The following is a 17,225-nucleotide window of genomic DNA, read 5'->3' as shown; positions in this document are numbered from 1 at the left end:
CATCTCTAGACATAGATGATGCATTCCTATGTTTAGTTCATTGTGTCAGGCTTTTTCTGATTGTCTGGAATACAGCTGTGAACGTGACAGAACGTGTTCACAGGTGAGGAGAGGGAGTGTGGGGTACATCTCCCCCTGGATCACTACTCCATCCCTTTACCCACAGCCATGGCTCTCAACAGCCAGCCCCTTACCCATGGCCGCAGGCCTCAACATGCCCACTGTCACCATTAACCCTTTAGGTCAACGGGTGGTGAAGGTCTCTTGCAGCTGCTAGGCCCTGGGTTTTCCCCTCTCCCTTGTTGCCCTCATTACCCACCCCACTCTATAAAGAGCCCCTTATTAAATTCTGTTCAGCTGCACCCACTGAGGGGACCCTGATTCCTGATGGGATCCACACACAACCTGGTTCCTGGACAACACCCAGGAACGGGCAGCTCTGACAGTAGGCTCACGGGCCAGGGCTTCACTCCACACTGTACTGGTCCCAGGACTCCAAGAGGACAGATCCCGTAGTTTAAAACCTTCCCTTTTAATTGTTATCTTTAGTTGACTAGTACTGATATTTTAGAATGTAAATTATCTTTACATTGAAGCATTAATAGTTTCTTCCTCGGTTCAGTGGGGACAATAAGAGAATCCACCTTTGGGGGTTGGTGTGGAGACTACACAAGGTAATGCACACGTACATACAAAGGAAGTGCTCAACAAATCAGCTATTCCTGCTCCTATCATTTATTTTTGAAATGATTATTTTATTGAGAGTTCTATTTCTTATATGGCATAGCTAAATCTTCAAAGAAAAATACCTGATGAATAAAATATACTGCTAGAACTCCAGGAACTAGGATGTCATTGGAGTACAGAAATCTATTTAATTGTGTTTAATACAACCTTTCCCAAACATTTTATGGATGCTATTAACATTTCCTGGAATCATTAACATTTTCCTGGAGCTAATTTTCTTCAGAAATAATTTGCAAAGGGTTGGTTGGTTTGATTGATGACTTTTGCTCCTTCTTGTCTACTCTTGCTAGGAAGTGGCCTCCTGGGTGGTGGCTGGAAGAAAGGAGGGACAATCGGAGGTGGCTACTGTCCTGAGAGGACAGCTTGAGTGATGCCGGGGACCTGTGCATGGCGTGGGGCTCTGGACTTCCCCATGGTAGAGACATGGGGTGTGGGGCTGCCTCCACCTCCTTCTCTAGGAGGTGGGCGGGAAAGGAGGATTGGGACTGCATTTCTTACAAGATAGTTCTGTCAGATGACAGCTTGGCCTGCAGGAGGTTCGTTGTGTAATAAAATCTGCAACCTACGGAATTGAAGAGGCGACCCAGATGAGCGTGAAGAGGGTCCATGAGATGAGAGGCGGTGGCGGGCAGGTGTGCAGGGAACACTTGTGGGCATGCTCATTGCTGTTGACTTCGATTTAGAGATGTATTTTTCAGCTTTCATTTTGAGCCCTATGTGACATTAATTCCTTCAGAATATCTTTCTTTTCAGCTGGGAATTCTGTTTTTCAAATATATATTTCAAGACAGGATTATTGGGGGAAGTCCAATTTCATTGCATAGAGTTTGTGGAGTGTGTCTTTCCTGCATTTTCCCTTTATCCAGTTTATCATAGAAGAAAATCAATACTATACCATGGTCTTTAATACAATATAGGACAGGGCTCTTTTTTTTTAAATAAAATCTACTGAGACTGAAAACTGTATACATAATAAATAGGGTAGGTCATCGCCCAGAATGGATCTCTCTTTTTGTAAGAGATTTTTATTTGATTCCTCAGGTTTTATTCATGAGGAGGACAAGCAGAAATGTGAGAAATCCAGAAATGCTTTGATGTAGGGTGACATCCACTTTCACGGGGAAGAATGCAGAGTGATACCCACTTCTTCCCTGGAAGACTCCGGGCCAGTCCTGCCAGGACCTGGGTCGTGTTTGACTCAGGGCACACAGGCCCAGGGCTGCACAGTGCTGGATCCTAGCACTGTGGCCCGGAGTGTCACTGCACCAGTGCCAGCTACCACAGGGCAGCCTTACCACATCCAGACTTCCCGAAACACCTGCCTCTATGGGTGGGTTTGGAGGTTCTGATATACTACAAGCCTTTTCCTATTCTTAAACAAAATTCATTTATCCAACAAACATTTCTTGCCAATCTGATTTTTAAAATGAGATGAAGATTTGGGATCTTGCTGTTTTAATTTGCGTTTTCCAAATGACTAGTGAGGCTGAGAAGTTTTCACCTGATTATTGGCCATTTGTATTCTCCTGGGATCCCTTGTCCATTCTTTGAATGCATTCATCTGACTTTTTCTTATTATTTAAAATCTTTGAGGGAGCTACATTCCAGAGTAACAGGAATTCAGCTTATGATAGAGGATGTAGTAGGTAGAATAACGGGCTCCAAAAAAAATCCAGGCCTTACTCCCTCAAACCTGCGGATGTGTCAGGTTCCATGGCAAAGGGGAGTGGAGGTTGCAGGTGCAGCTGAGGCTCTGACTCAACTTACCTCACATAGGGAGATGCTCCTGAATTATCTCTCAATTATCTGGGTGGGTCAAGGTCATCACAGGGACCCTTATAAGTGGAAGAAGGAAGCAGAAGGGAGATCCGGAGAGATGGCAGCATGAGAGGACTCAACCCAACACTGCTGGATTTCACGACGGGGAACATGCCACAGCCAAGGAATGTGGGCCTGTCTAGAAGCTGTAAAAGGCAAGGAAACAGACTCTCTCCTGGAGCCGCCAGGAGGATATGCACCCCTGCGAGACATGTGTCAGACTTCCGACCCCTAGAACCATCAGATAATAAATCTGTGTTGTTTTTAAGTCACTACATTTGTGTCTATTGCAACGGAAAACTAATAGCAGAGAATCTTGTGAGAGCATTCATTTTCTCTAGATTTATCTCCAACATCTCAGGCTGCCTTACTGGAGGGTGTGCTCCTAAATACAGACTGTGCAATGATTCCTGCGTGATGTTTTCCTGCACAACCTATGCAATGACTCTTACGCAGCATATTCCTAAATACACATTGTTCATGGCTATTGCATGGTGTATTCCTAAATACAGACTGTGCAATGACTGACAGCTCCACCTTTCGCACTTCTCAAGACAACCAAAGAGGCTCCCGCCAAGACCCCTGTTTCCAAACACAGGCTACTAATCTGGTACCTTAGGGTGCGGTGCTTACCCAGGATCTTGAAGAGAGACAGGAGAATTTCATGGTTAAAGGAATGAATTCCAGTATTGGAACACCAGGGCTCAAGTCCCAGCCATGTCATTTATGGGCAGAGCAACTTAATCGACAAGTATAGAAGAGTGAGTCGGATGATGACAGAACATTTGTCCTTTGTAACTATGCGTGGGACATGATAAAATTTGATCATATGCTGACTAACAAAGCAGGATTCAAAACATTTCAAAAGGTTGAATATTTTCTCTGATCACATTAAGTAAGAAACAAGTCACAAAAGTAAAATGGCAAGAAAATCGTAAGTTGTTTGACAATTAAGCCAATAACTTCCAAAGGATTCATGTGTGAAAGAAGATTACAAGTGAAATTAGAAAACATTTCAAACTTTAAGAAATGAATAAGATCATATTAAAGTTTGTGAAATGCAGCTGAAAATGCTTGAAAGAACACATATAACCTTAAATGTACAGATTTTTAAAAAGTAAGCTTCTATCTCAAGGTTCTAGAAACATACCAGCAAATTAAATCCAAAAATGTAGATTAAAGAAAACAATATGTAAGAGTGGAAAGCAATGAAATTAGGATACTTTGAATATGTTAAATTTTCTGTTGGCTTGTTTTATTAATTTTTAAATAACTTTGAAAGGGAAAACGATAAAAATGACAGTAACATCTGTATCCAAAAGTGTGCACCTGAAGAACGTGTCCGGTCTCCTGGTCTACCACTACAGGAGAGCCCAGTGGCAACAAAATCGAGACAATAACCTGATAAATTAGAGACACAGGGTGAGCATTCCTAATCTGAAAATCTGGAATCCAAAATGCTTCAAATTCAAACACGCTGCTCAAAAGAAATGCTCATTGGAGCCTTTCAGGTTTCATATTAATGGAACAGGAATACTCGACCATAAGTAGAGTATAATGTAAATATTCCAAAATCTGAACACACTTGAAATTCAAAACACTTCAGGTCACAAGCATTTCTGATAGTCTCAGATGGTCGACCTGTGGTAGCATCAAAATCTCATCTTTTAGAGTGTTAATTTCTGACCACTTACCATGAAAATTCGAAAATAGATAAATAAAACAATGTTTTCTAAAGCAGGATAATTATATGGAGAAATGTCCAAATGAGTTGCATATCTGACTTTGATTCTATTAATTGAAATAAGATAGGAATTTGGGGACACCAAAATACCAATGTATTCCCTACTTGATAAATAAAGAAATAATAAACGTTGTTTAGGTATTATTTTCACTTAATCATCTACCTACTCAAGGTGCTCTATCTCTGAATGTTCAGACAGGCAAGAAGGACAACATGGTAAAGCCTGTATGGCACAGACACAGTGACTCCCCTGCCACCAACACACGAATTCCGCGGACTGCTCCAAAAGAGCAAGGCACTTTGAGTCTCTGTCCTCTGGGGCAGACACCACGAGCCACTGCTCCTTATGTCACAGGTTAGGTTGTTTCCCTGAATGCCCACCCAGAGACAGAGATGTGCATGTAGGAAGTGGGTCCTTAGGATGAGTGCCCAGATGGAGGGTGGGGGCAGGGCTGGGCATGATATCCACCCAGAGACAGAGAGGTGCATGTATGAAGTAGGTCCTCAGGATGAGTGCCCAGATGGAGGGTGGGGGCAGGGCTGGGCATGATACCCACCTCAGGATGAGTACCCAGATGGAGGGTGGGGGCAGGGCTGAGCATGATACCCACCCAGAGACAGAGATGTGCATGTACGAAGTAGGTCCTCAGGATGAGTGCCCAGATGGAGGGTGGGGGCAGGGCTGGGCATGATACCCACCTCAGGATGAGTACCCAGATGGAGGGTGGGGGCAGGGCTGGGCATGATACCCACCCAGAGACAGAGATGTGCATGTAGGAAGTGGATCCTCAGGATGAGTGCCCAGATGGAGGGTGGGGCAGGGCTGGGTGGAGAGAGAAGCTGTGTGGGCAGCAGCAGCAAAGGCCTCAGCCCATCCCACAGGCAACTCTGGAGCTGAGATGAATGTGCAGAGTCAGGGCGAGGAGGACCAGCCTTCCCGCCTCTGCACTGCTCAGCTGTTGCATTCAGGCTTCCCCTGAGGAGGGGCTGCTGCTCTCTTCACCCGAGAGCTCAGCTGCGAGATGTCAGCCTTCAAATTCCCAGACACGAAGAGAAGGAAGTCCTGAAGAGGAGAGGTTCTGGGCGGCACCCTGAAGTGTCCACTACACCTTAATCTGGAAAGGTTTGGTGATGACAGTCAATTCCAATTCCTGTGTCATCTTTGAGACACATGAATAAAATGTATTTGTACTTGGAAAAATAAATATTGAACAAGAAATACATACCAGCTGTATCCATGTGGGGAAGTAATTTACCCTCTGTGTGTCTCCATCTTCTCATATACAAATGCAGACAAGACTACCTGCTTCCTAGTGTGGCTTTGAAGAATAAAATTAGCTATTGTTTCTGGAACTTTTTAAAACCTGCAGTCCCTCAGCAGCTGTCTTTGCTATTTTGCTGGACCAACTGACATTCTCAAAAGACTGCTTCAAAATTACAAATGCTTGTCCTCACAAAATAGATGCGCTATGTTATAAGCAAGGAACACACTGAACTTGTACTACGTTCTTTATTATTCATCATGGTTGACTTCGTTGTTACCTCAGAAGAAAAAAGGATGTCCTTGAATGACAGTGTGAGCAGATCTCCTCAAGGGCTGCCATAGATGACAGCGATAGAGCTCTGACCCTGTCCCCATGCGTCCACAGGGATATCAGACACAAAGCAGGTCCCCCTTCCACAGAGCCTGGCCTGTCCCCATGCGTCCACAGTGACATCAGACACAGAGCAGGGTCCCCATCCACAGAGCCTGACCTGTCCCCATGCATCCACAGGGACAGTGGACACAGAGCAGGGTCCCCATCCACATAGCCTGGCCTCTCCTCAAGTACCCACGGGGACAGCAGACACAGCACAGGGACCCCATCCACAGACCCTGACCTGTTCCTTGTGACCACAGGAACAATGGTCCTGGGGGAGTGACCCCAGAGACATTGTGGCTGCACCTGCTCTTCATAAAGCCAACTTATTGCAGGTTTCTTAGATCTACATATGTCCCAAGCATTGTCTGACTAACTTGCCTAGAAGTGCAGTTAACTTCCAAATGTATGTAGAGGTTGTCATGAATCAAATGCAAATCTATCTTTTAATTTATAGCTGCTTTTGTTCAGTGTAAAGTTTTTGAATGCAAATATGCTGAATATACCACTACTTATTATCTGTGATCCTGGGAAACTCGCCACTGAGAAGGATTATTCCTTTGTAAAGTTCTGGAGTCAACAACATGGGGGAAACGGATGGACTCTGGAGACAGGTGGACTTGGAAAAAGGTCCCATCTCTCCTCCCCTTCCCAGCTGTGTGGTCTTGGGCTGGCCAGTGCTCAGCTTTGAAGTTCTTTCATTCCACTGATGACACGAGGAGTGAGAACAGTTTCCATGGGGAGGAAATTATATCATTCCCATGGATGTCCCAGGCACGTGGCAGGGGCTCAACCACCATCTCACCAATGACTACGGTTGACATTCATACAACTCTTAAACTTATTGTGAATTTCTGAATTCCATTACACCGTCTCTGGAATTTTTACCCACAGTAACATGGCCGGTTGGAAGTACCAGCTCCTCGGGCTTAGCCACAGTCTTTGGGAAGGCCCACACTCAGCCTCCCCTCAAGCCCGGCAAATACTGGAGTGCTCAGTGAGCCCACCAAGAGAAATTCCCAAAGAATTTGGGAATTTTTATGTCCCAGGACATAAAACATCCCTAACACTGCATATCCAAAGTGAGAAGGAGAATTTGCTCTAAAGATAAAGTGAAACTCTCTTATTTATTTTTTTCTTCCTCTAGAAATTTTCCCTTTTAGTTGGATGGAAGGAGACAGAGAGAGAGTGAAAAAGCTAGCAGGAAATATTTAAACAGCAATTAAGTTTCAGAGAGGACTTTCATTGCTGAGAGCTTCCCCAGGCCAAAGCTTAGAGCAAGTTAATTTCCAGGGATTTATGATGCTATATAAAACCTATAGTTTCACGTCATGGCTTCATAGATTAATTTTATTTCAGAAGGAGACTGTGCAGGGCTGGGAGCTGAAGACTCACTCCCTGGGTTGCAGGGAGGTTAGGCCGCTTTCTCTCTCACCATAGCTTTTTGTCGTCCATCTCTGCCAAACTGAGAAATGAAAGCTGCCTCAAGATAAAAGAGACAAGAATAGACTGATAATTATTTTTATCTTCCCATTCCCCACGTCACACTTTAATAGAAAGATTTTTCATGTCTCCTATGTCTTAATACAAGAGAGTTAGGTTGATATACACATAATCTCCAAACCTGGGAGTTCCGTTCCAACATCTGGGTTTCAGTTGCAAGTCTGGAAGTTGCATGGCCATGGGAAATTCACTTAAATGTTCTGAGCTTTCGTTTCTTCCTCTGTACCAACCCTCCTCCCTGGATTTGTTAGCACAGTGATGCCCACTAATTTTTCTTGGCTAAAACTGAGCAACACAAACGCAGAAAAACAAATACCCTGGGTGATGGCGAACCTCTGTGATGACTCCTATAATCTCTCCTTTGGACAGCCATGCCCTTCATAGACACGCCTTTGACAGCCATGACCTTGATATCCATACCCTTGATAAGCAAGCTCTATCCTTGAATCTAGGCTGGACCTTGTGGCCCACTGAAGCCACAGAAGAAGGTGGGTATACGAGTTTCCCAGGACTGCTGGAATAAGGTGTCACAAACTGAGTGGCTTAAAACAACAGAAATTTATTTTCAGAGTTCCGGAGGCTAGAAGTCCAAGCAGGGCCATACTCTTTCTCAGGGCTGTAGGGAAGTATCCTTCTTTGCCCCTTCTAGTGGTTGCCAGCAATGATTGGTGTTCCTCAGTTTGTAGACACATCAAGCAGTTTTAGTTTTCAGAGCAGTTTTAGGTTCACAGCAAAATTGGGCAGAAAGTACAAAGTTCATAAGCCTCCTGCCTACCCCCCACAACCCACACACCTCCCCCCCACACACACACACACACAGCCTCCCCCACCACCACCATCCCATGGCATCCTCCCTGTGTGTGTGTGTCTTTGTCTGTCTTACATTCTTCTTATAAGGACACAAGTCACACAAGGCCCATGATAATCAATGACATCTGAAAAGACTATTCTCGAACAGGATCCGTTCACGGATCCAGTAGACATAAACGTTGCAGGACATATGCCTGGTTGGACCAGGAGTATTTCACAACCATTACTTTTCCCTCCCGTTGCCAGAAGCACAAGGAAATTTTTCTGTGACCTTCACTGTTAAAACCTGGTAGGGGGTCCTGGGGCTAAAACTCACAAAACCCCAATGACTGGGCCCTCTGCAGTTTTTAACTCGCAGGTTTGTCTACACGGAGCCTCAGCAATCTGTCAGTTACAGTGCAGGTTTTCTTCATGGGTTTCTGCTCCAGCAAGTTGTGACTCTTGGTATCCACCTGTCTCTCCAACGTTTGGGGCCGCTGTCTTCCTGTGAGCCCGATTCTCTGAAGGACCTAAGAGTTGTTGATTTTCACTGTGCTCCACTTTTTACTTCTTGTTAGGACAGAGGGATGGCTTCAAGCTCCTGACATGAGGACTGGAAACTGGAAGTTCTCTGGAGTGTCTTGGGGTATATCTCTTTCAAAAGCTTTTCTAATAGTTGCTCTGGGTATTTATATAGGAAGTATATATATACACACACACACACAAATAAAAAACCTATTACACATATATATGTGTATTCCTATATTTATATATATACATATGTGTTCCTATATTTATATATAGAGAGAGTATTTATATAGGAAGAAAACATAAATATGTGTGTGTATATATATTCTTCCTATATAAATACCCAGAGCAACTATTTGAATAGATAGATAGATAGATAGATAGATAGATAGATAGATAGATAGATAGATAATCAAAATCCACTGGTATCAAAATTTTACCAGTACTGGTGAAGAATAGAAACGCTACCTCCCTTTGCACCCTTCCACTTAATGTAATTGTTTTAAATATTTCCTCTATGTATATTGAGACCCATATGAGACCGTATTATAATTTTGGCTTTAGTCGTCAAACATAATTTAGAAGATGCAATAGAAGCAGGAAAGCCTATTGCATTTTCCCATATTTTGCTCTTACCATGTACCTGGCGCTCCAAGATTCCTTATTTTACTATTTCCTTCCTGTTTGAAATGCTTCCTTTAGGTTATCTTTAAAATTAAGTCTATTAATGACAAATTATTTCTCTTTCTTCTAATTGAGGATGTCACTATTTCCCCTTCATTGCTGAGGATAGTTCCACTGGGTTTAGAAACCACATGGCAGTGTTTCTCTTCCAGCACTCGTTAGGTGCTGTGCCTTGTCTTTCTGTCCTCGTAATTTGGATAGACGTGCTCTGTCATTCAAGTTGTTCTCGGCCGGGCACGGTGGCTCATGCCTGTAATCCCATCACTTTGGGAGGCCAAGGAGGGTGGATCACTTGAGGCCAGGAGTTCAAGACCAGCCTGGCCAACATGGCGAAACCCTGTCTCTACTAAAAATACAAAAATTAGCCAGACGTGGTGGTGGGTATCTGTAATCCCAGCTACTCAGGAGGCTGAGGCAGGAGAACCGCTTGAATCCAGCAGGCTAGAGGTTGCAGTGAACCAAGATCATGCCACTGCACTCCAGCCTGGGCAGCAGAACAAGATCCCATCTCAAAAAAATAATGAAATAATAAAATTTTTTTAAAATGTTATTCTTCTCTGGGTAGAGCGTTGTTTCTCCCTGGCTGCTCTTAAGACTTGTTCTTTGTCTTTAGTTTTTAGTTTAATGATGATGTGTCTTGGTGTGAATTTCTTTGGAGTTATCCTTTTTGGAATTCTCTCTATTTCTTAGATCTGAAGATTAATGAGGGGGGTGGCCAAATTTGGGGAATTTTCAGCCATTATTTCTTTTGGGTTTTTTTTTTTTTCTGTTTTCTTTTTCTGGTTTTTTTTGGTTTGTTTCTTTCTTCGTTGTGTTTTTTTTTTTTTTTTTTGGTTTTTTTTTTTTGGTTTTTTTTTTTGAGACATAGTCTCACTCTGTCACCCAGGCTGGAGTGCAGTGGCATGATCTCAGCTCACTGCAGCCTCCCCATCCCGGGTTCCAGCATTATTTCTTTAAATATCTTTCCAGCCTCACTTTTCCTAGATTCTGGGATTCCAGTGACACAAATGTTAAATATTTTGTTACAGTCCAATAGAACTTTGAGGCTCTGTTCATTTCTTTAGTCTACTTTTCTTTGTTATTCAGATGGGATAAGTTCTATGGTTCTATCTCCAAGTTCACTGACTCTCCTCTACCATCTCTATTCTGTTGAGCCCATTCATTGAGATCATTTTTATTTCTGTTATTATATTTTTACTTCTAAATGTTCCTTTGTTTACTCTTTATATCTTCTGTTTCTTGACGAAATTTTCATTCCTTTGCTGACGCTATCCGTTTTTTTCATTTGTTTTGAGTTTGTCTGCAATTTCTGGCTGAAGCATTTTCATAATAGCTGCTTTGCGATACCTCCTTTAAAATCCTAACATCTTAGTCATTTCAGTACTTATGTCTATTGATTATCTTTTTTCATTTGGTTTAATAATTTTCTCATTCTTACTATAACAAGTGATTTTTTATTAAAACCTGGACATTTTAGATATTATACCACTCTGAATCTTCTTTAACTCTTGTGTTTTAGCAGCGGTCTCCATTTAAGTCCTTGGTGGTAGGACTTCTTCAGCAATGCCAGGTGGGGGTGAAAGTCCAGCTTCTTCATTCGGCCTCACTGATCCCCACGGGTGGAAAAATGCCTGATTACTTTGGGAAGGGGCTAGAGTTCATGGCCCCCACCAGGTCTCTGTCTAAGGGGTGAGGGCACCTCATCACTGCTCCCCACATGTCATCACTATCAACGTGGAGGTGGGAGTTGGCCTTGTTACCCTGAGTGACCATCCCAACCAGGAGGCCAGGGGTATCTCAATGCAAGAAGACAAGGGTGAAAACCCCAGATTTCAACTTGGTCTCCTCTATACCCTTCCAGAGGTGCTTTATTACAACCTGGCGAGGGCAGAAGTCCAGGCTCACCACTTGGCCTTTACTGGCGAAGGGGGTGGGGGGGGGGTCAAGGTTTTTTCTGAGATATTTGAATGGAATAGAGCGTTATTATATAAATGTTTCCTGTCCTGCTAGGCTGTCATTTTTCTGGTCTGGTTCTTTCAGTGATAAGAGCAGGCTTTACTTGGGGACGATTTTTGTCGATGCTCATTGGCGTTTCTGAGTTGCTGGCTACTTCAGCTAAAAGTCTGGGATATATTAAGCAAAATAAAATTTGGGGGACTCATCATCATGTTGTTCCTTGGATCCTGGGGTCCTTAGCTGGTCTGCCTGCTTCTTTCTACCTTTCACAGCCTCCTCATATTTGTTTATAGACAATATCTGGAGTTCTGTGTTTAGGGTATTTTGTTTGTTTGTTTGTTTGTTGCATTTAGCAGGAAGAGGAGGAAAATGGTCACATATACCATCTCCAAGGAGGCAGAAGTCTCTCCAAAGAGTTTTATGCAAAACTATGGCTTTCTTTAAATACTGAGTTTTATAGTTTGTACCAAAAAGTAATTCAGATGGCTTCATAAGTTTCCACCAACTAACAAAATAACAAGGTATATGTTTGTTATTTGGTTGAAGTTTATCAACATAAATCCGCATCTCTCTTTATCATCTGGGAAGAAACCAATATAAGAAGCAGCTAGGGTTGAAAAATCATGTCCAGACTAAAAGCCCATGATGCTCTAGACATGCCACAGGTGGCCAGATCTTGTCTTTAGTTGTCTTCCAGCCATTGCAAAAGTGAGACAGATTTCATCAGATCTCACCTTTGATCTCATGGTATTTATAAACCAAATACATCTCTCCCCTTTAAGTTGGAAGGAATATCAGGACTATCTTGATGTTCCCCAGACTCAGGGCCCGAGAAGCTTCACTGAGGTGTGGGTAAGATACTTCAGAACCCACTTTCAAGTATTCATGGAACGTTTACCGAGAAAGACTTACACAGGGCTTTAAAGTAAATCGTAATGTATTTGAAAGTAATGAAATTGTACAGATTATATTCTCCGACACAATGAAAATACATTCAAAATCGATGACATGTAAATATCAGAAAAAGTTCCAGTGTTTGGACATTAAGCAATACACTTTTATATATCCAAGACACAAAGAAGAAATCACAAAAGAAATTAGAAAACACTTCAATACTGAATGATAGTGTCAAGAAGACATATCCATATTTGAGAAATACTGTTCAAACAGTGCTTATAGGAAAATGTATAACTTTAAATGACTATATTAAAAAGGAAAACAGTCTTAAAAGGCTACATACTATATGATTCCATTTACACAACATTCTGGAAAAGGCAAAATTATAGCAATGGAAAATAGATCAGTGATTACCTGCAGTTTACGGGGAGGAACGGATGACTAGGTAAAGAAAGAGAGTTTTATGACTATGAAACTATTCTGTATGATACTATAAAGGTGAATACATGACCCTGTGTTTAAGCCAAAACCCATAGAGCTTTAAAGCACAAATAATTAACCTCCATAGATACGAATAAAATACTAATTGGGAGGTCAGGGAGTCTCAGGATGAAATATAGACTATGACAAAATAATCTTACTGCATCATCGATGTATGACATATCTCAATGCAGCAGGGATGTGCTGATCTAACTAGCTTTTTAAATGAGTGGAAGCTGTAAGACTAAAGACAAAAGGAAATGTACAAAGCACTGCATTCTAGTTGGTGAAGCTGTGTCTCACAGGGACATTAGTTGATAATCCTGAAACCACTATACTTGTATACTGGTATTGAGTAAATGGATGGCAGGTGATAGGGGCTAGTTTTTTCACTGCTGGAGTGAGACATTACAGATAAGTCAGGTGTAAGAGCAAGAATGGACCAGGTGATGCTGTGTGAGAGCTGGAGATGTCAAAATGAACTCAAGTGTAATTTAATATGGATATAGATGGATGGATATAGAAATACTTCTGGAAATGTGTATATACACAGGTTAGAATACATACATCTATTTCCTTTCTCTGTTAGCAAAGAGGGCCTAGAGGCACAATACCCCGGCACCAGCAAGCATACATCATGCACGTACTTCTGCTTCTAACACCATTCCCCTGTAAAAGGAGCCAGGGGTCCCTGGAGAAATGGCTGAGTCTAGGTCTAAGGCAGGACTTATCTGTGTAAGACGAGCCTTGAGAATATTATAGTATCAGAGAGTAAAGAAGTGTAAAAATTAAATAAAAATAAAGTAAAATTTTAAGTCAGCAAAAACACCACACATGAAATGATGAGGGCATGTCACAGAAGCCCAGGTGCTCCCAATAGACAAAGATACGAACTGACCAGTATAATAGATCATATAGTCATTTATAACCCAAATGATATAGCTTATAACCTAAAGTATCAAACAAATAACCACGCGTCCATACTGATATAAATAAATGACTGAGTGCATAGCAAGGGGACATTGAAAAATCTCCCATTCAGAATAATTCCAAATAATTTATGTAGTTACAGACTCCTCCTCAAGGAGATGGAGCACAAGTCCCCAGCCCTCAAGGGTGTACTCCACACAGTCAGCACCTTCCAAAGAGCACAGGATGGACACGAGAGAAAGAACAGCACTGCAATGGGAAAACCTGACTCTGGCAAACACCCTCTCAGCCCGGCGATGGAGATTGACATCAAGAGGAGAAGCCATGCTGACAGCATATGCCTCGAGGCCACGTGATGGGAACTGCACTTAAATGCTGTGATCTTCCTCCTGAAAGCCCATAATCTCAGTCCCACCATCAAAAACACATTAGACAAACCCCAGTTGAGGGGTGTACCACAAAATACCTGACCAGTACCCTTCAAAACCGTCAAAGTCATCTAAAACAACGTTAAGTCGAATGAGCTGTCACAGTCCAGAGGAGACTAAGGAGACTCAGTGGAATGTGGGATTCGTCATGGGATCCTGAGAAAGGAAATGGACTGTAAATAAAAACTAAGGAAATAGGAATAAAGTATAAACTTTGGTTAATAATGTGGCTGGGCATGATGGCTCACACCTGTAATCCCAGCACTTTGGGAGGCTGAGGCGGGTGGATCACTTGAGAACGGGAGTTTGAGACAAGCCTGGCCAACATGGCAAAACCCCAACTCTACTAAAAATACAAAAATTAGCCAGGGGTGGTGGCTCACGCCTGTAATCCCAACAACTCGGGAGGCTGAAGCAGGAGAATTGCTTGAGCCCATGAGGTAGAGGTTGCAGTAAGCTGAGATCACACCACTGCACTCCAGCCTGGATGACAGAGTGAGACTCTGTCTAAAAAAAAAAAAAAAAAAAAAATACTAGAGCTCTCTGCACTATCTTTGCAACTCTTCTGTAAACCTAATACTTTTGTAAAATGGAAAGAATTTTTTTTAAGGTGTACCTAATATCAATTATCTAAGTTTCTACCTTAACAAACTAGCCAAAAGAAGACTGACAGCACAAACTAAGTAGAAAAAAAATACTATAAAGATAAGAACAGAAATAAATGGAATGGAAAGCCAAATATACAGAGAATTAAAAGTGCATCTGTTGGAAAGATTAGTAAAATTGATAAATACCAATCTAGAAAATCAGGAAAAAAGGCACAAAGTAACCACATCATTAACCATAGATGCTAAAAGTACAATAAGGTAATTTTTGAGCTACTGTATATAAGTAATTTTGATAACTAAACCAAATAGGTAACTTTTTGGAAAACTCCATCTACCAAAGAGAATATCTGAATCTTTATCTATTAATGAAATTAATTCAAAAAAATGACTTCTCACAAAGAAAATTAAGGCCCAGTTGGTAAATTCTATTAAACATTCAAGGAAGAATTAATATCAATATTATGCAAACTCTTTCAGAAAATACAGGAATAAGGGAAGCCTTCCAACTCATTTTGAGACCACTATAATCCTGGTACAGAAACTGGGCAAAATCATTATGAGAAAAGAAAGCATAGCCCATTATCTCTCATAAACATAAGTTCAAAAATACACTGTAAAAGATTAAGAAATCTAATACATTGCATCATGATTGAATAGAGCCTCTCCTGGGAAAGTAAAGTTAGTTCACAATTCAAGAATAAAATCAATCACTGCAACTCACTACTTTAAAAGGATAAAGCATAGTTTATCATATCCTACTTAACCTCAATAAATACTAGAAAGCCATTTGATAAAATTCAACAGCTTTGTTTGGATAAAAAATTTTCACCAAATTAAGAATGAAAGAATGCTTTCTAACCCTGATAAAGGACACCTAAAATAAATAATAAATTTATCTTTACAGCTAAAATTATACTTAAAGATGAGACAATGCTATCCCCTGAAGACGGGGAGCAGGACGAGAATGTTCACTCGACACTTCTATTCAATACTGTACTCGAGGTCCTGACCCATATAAAAAGACAGTAAAAATAAATCAAAGCTATAGCAATCAGAAATGAAAAAGCAAAGATGCCTGTATTTGCAGATGAAATGTTTGTCTATGTGTAAAATTCAGTCTACAAAAATCTTGCCTGCACTAATTTACAAAGTCACAGGTGTTTAACAAGGTTACATGTATTTAATAATGTCACAAGCAAAAAAATTAGCGTGTATATACTTCTATATATTTGCATCAAACAACTGGAAAACTAAATTTAGAAACAATATCATTAACAAAATATTGAAATATATAGAAATAGGTTTATTACAAGATGCATAAAACCTGTACACTCAAAACTACATAATATTATTGAGAGAAATGAAAAAGGACATAAATAAATGGAGCGATAATCTGTGTCCAGGGATTGGAATACTGAATTTTGTCACAATGCTCACCCCTCCAAATTTATTTATAGATTCAGTGAAATCCAATCAAAATGCCTGCAGATTTTTAAGGAAATTGACAAAATGATTCCATATATTATATGGAAGTGCAAAGAACCTAAAGTCGCCAACACAATTGTGAAAAAGAAAAAAAATAGAAATTGCACTATCTGATTTCAAGACTATGAAGCTGCTATAATTAACACAGTGTGGTTTGGCCCTAAGAAAAGATATGGAAATCAATAAAACGAAACAGAAAGTTTAGATATATATCCAGTCATGGTAACTGTTTTTTTAATAAAGGTGTTGAACTATCTCAATGAGGAAAATACACCCTTCAAAACAAGCAGTGCTAGGACACCCGGACACTCAGATGGAGGATAATGGAGCTGGACCCCAGCCTTGGACAACACACCAACATCATCTTGAAATGAGCCAAAGACCTCAACCTAACTGCTAACATAATAAAACCTCTCAAACAAAACGTAGAGGAAATATCTCTGTGACTTAGAGTATGCAATTTTATCAGAAAGACCTATTATTTGATAGTACAATGGGGTGACTATAGTCAATAACGTAATTGTACATTTTAAAATAACTTAAAGAGTGTAATTGGATTGTTTGTAACTCAAAGGATAAATATTTGAGGGAATGGATACTGTATTAGTCTGTTTTCACACTGCTATAAACAACCACCTGAGACTCGGTAACTTAGAAAGAAAGAGGTTTAATTCACTCACAGTTCCACGTGGCTGAAGAGGCCTCAGGAATCTTACAATCATTGCAGAAGGCGAATGGGAAGCAAGGCACATCTTCCATGGCAGCAGGAGTGAGAGGGGAGCCACCACACCCACACACTTTTAAACCATCAGATCTTGTGAGAACTCAGTATCATGAGAAGAGCACGGGAGAAACCACCGCCACAATGCAATCACCTCCCACCGGGTTCCTCCCTCGACACATGGGGATTACAGTTAGAGATGAGATACCCTCTTCTTCATGATGTGCTTATTTCACGTTGCGTACCTGTATCAAGACATTTCATGTA

This window comes from Macaca mulatta, chromosome 12 (genome assembly GCF_049350105.2).
Source record: "Macaca mulatta isolate MMU2019108-1 chromosome 12, T2T-MMU8v2.0, whole genome shotgun sequence".
NCBI lineage: Eukaryota > Metazoa > Chordata > Mammalia > Primates > Cercopithecidae > Macaca > Macaca mulatta.
Note: the sequence above shows the minus strand (reverse complement) of the source record.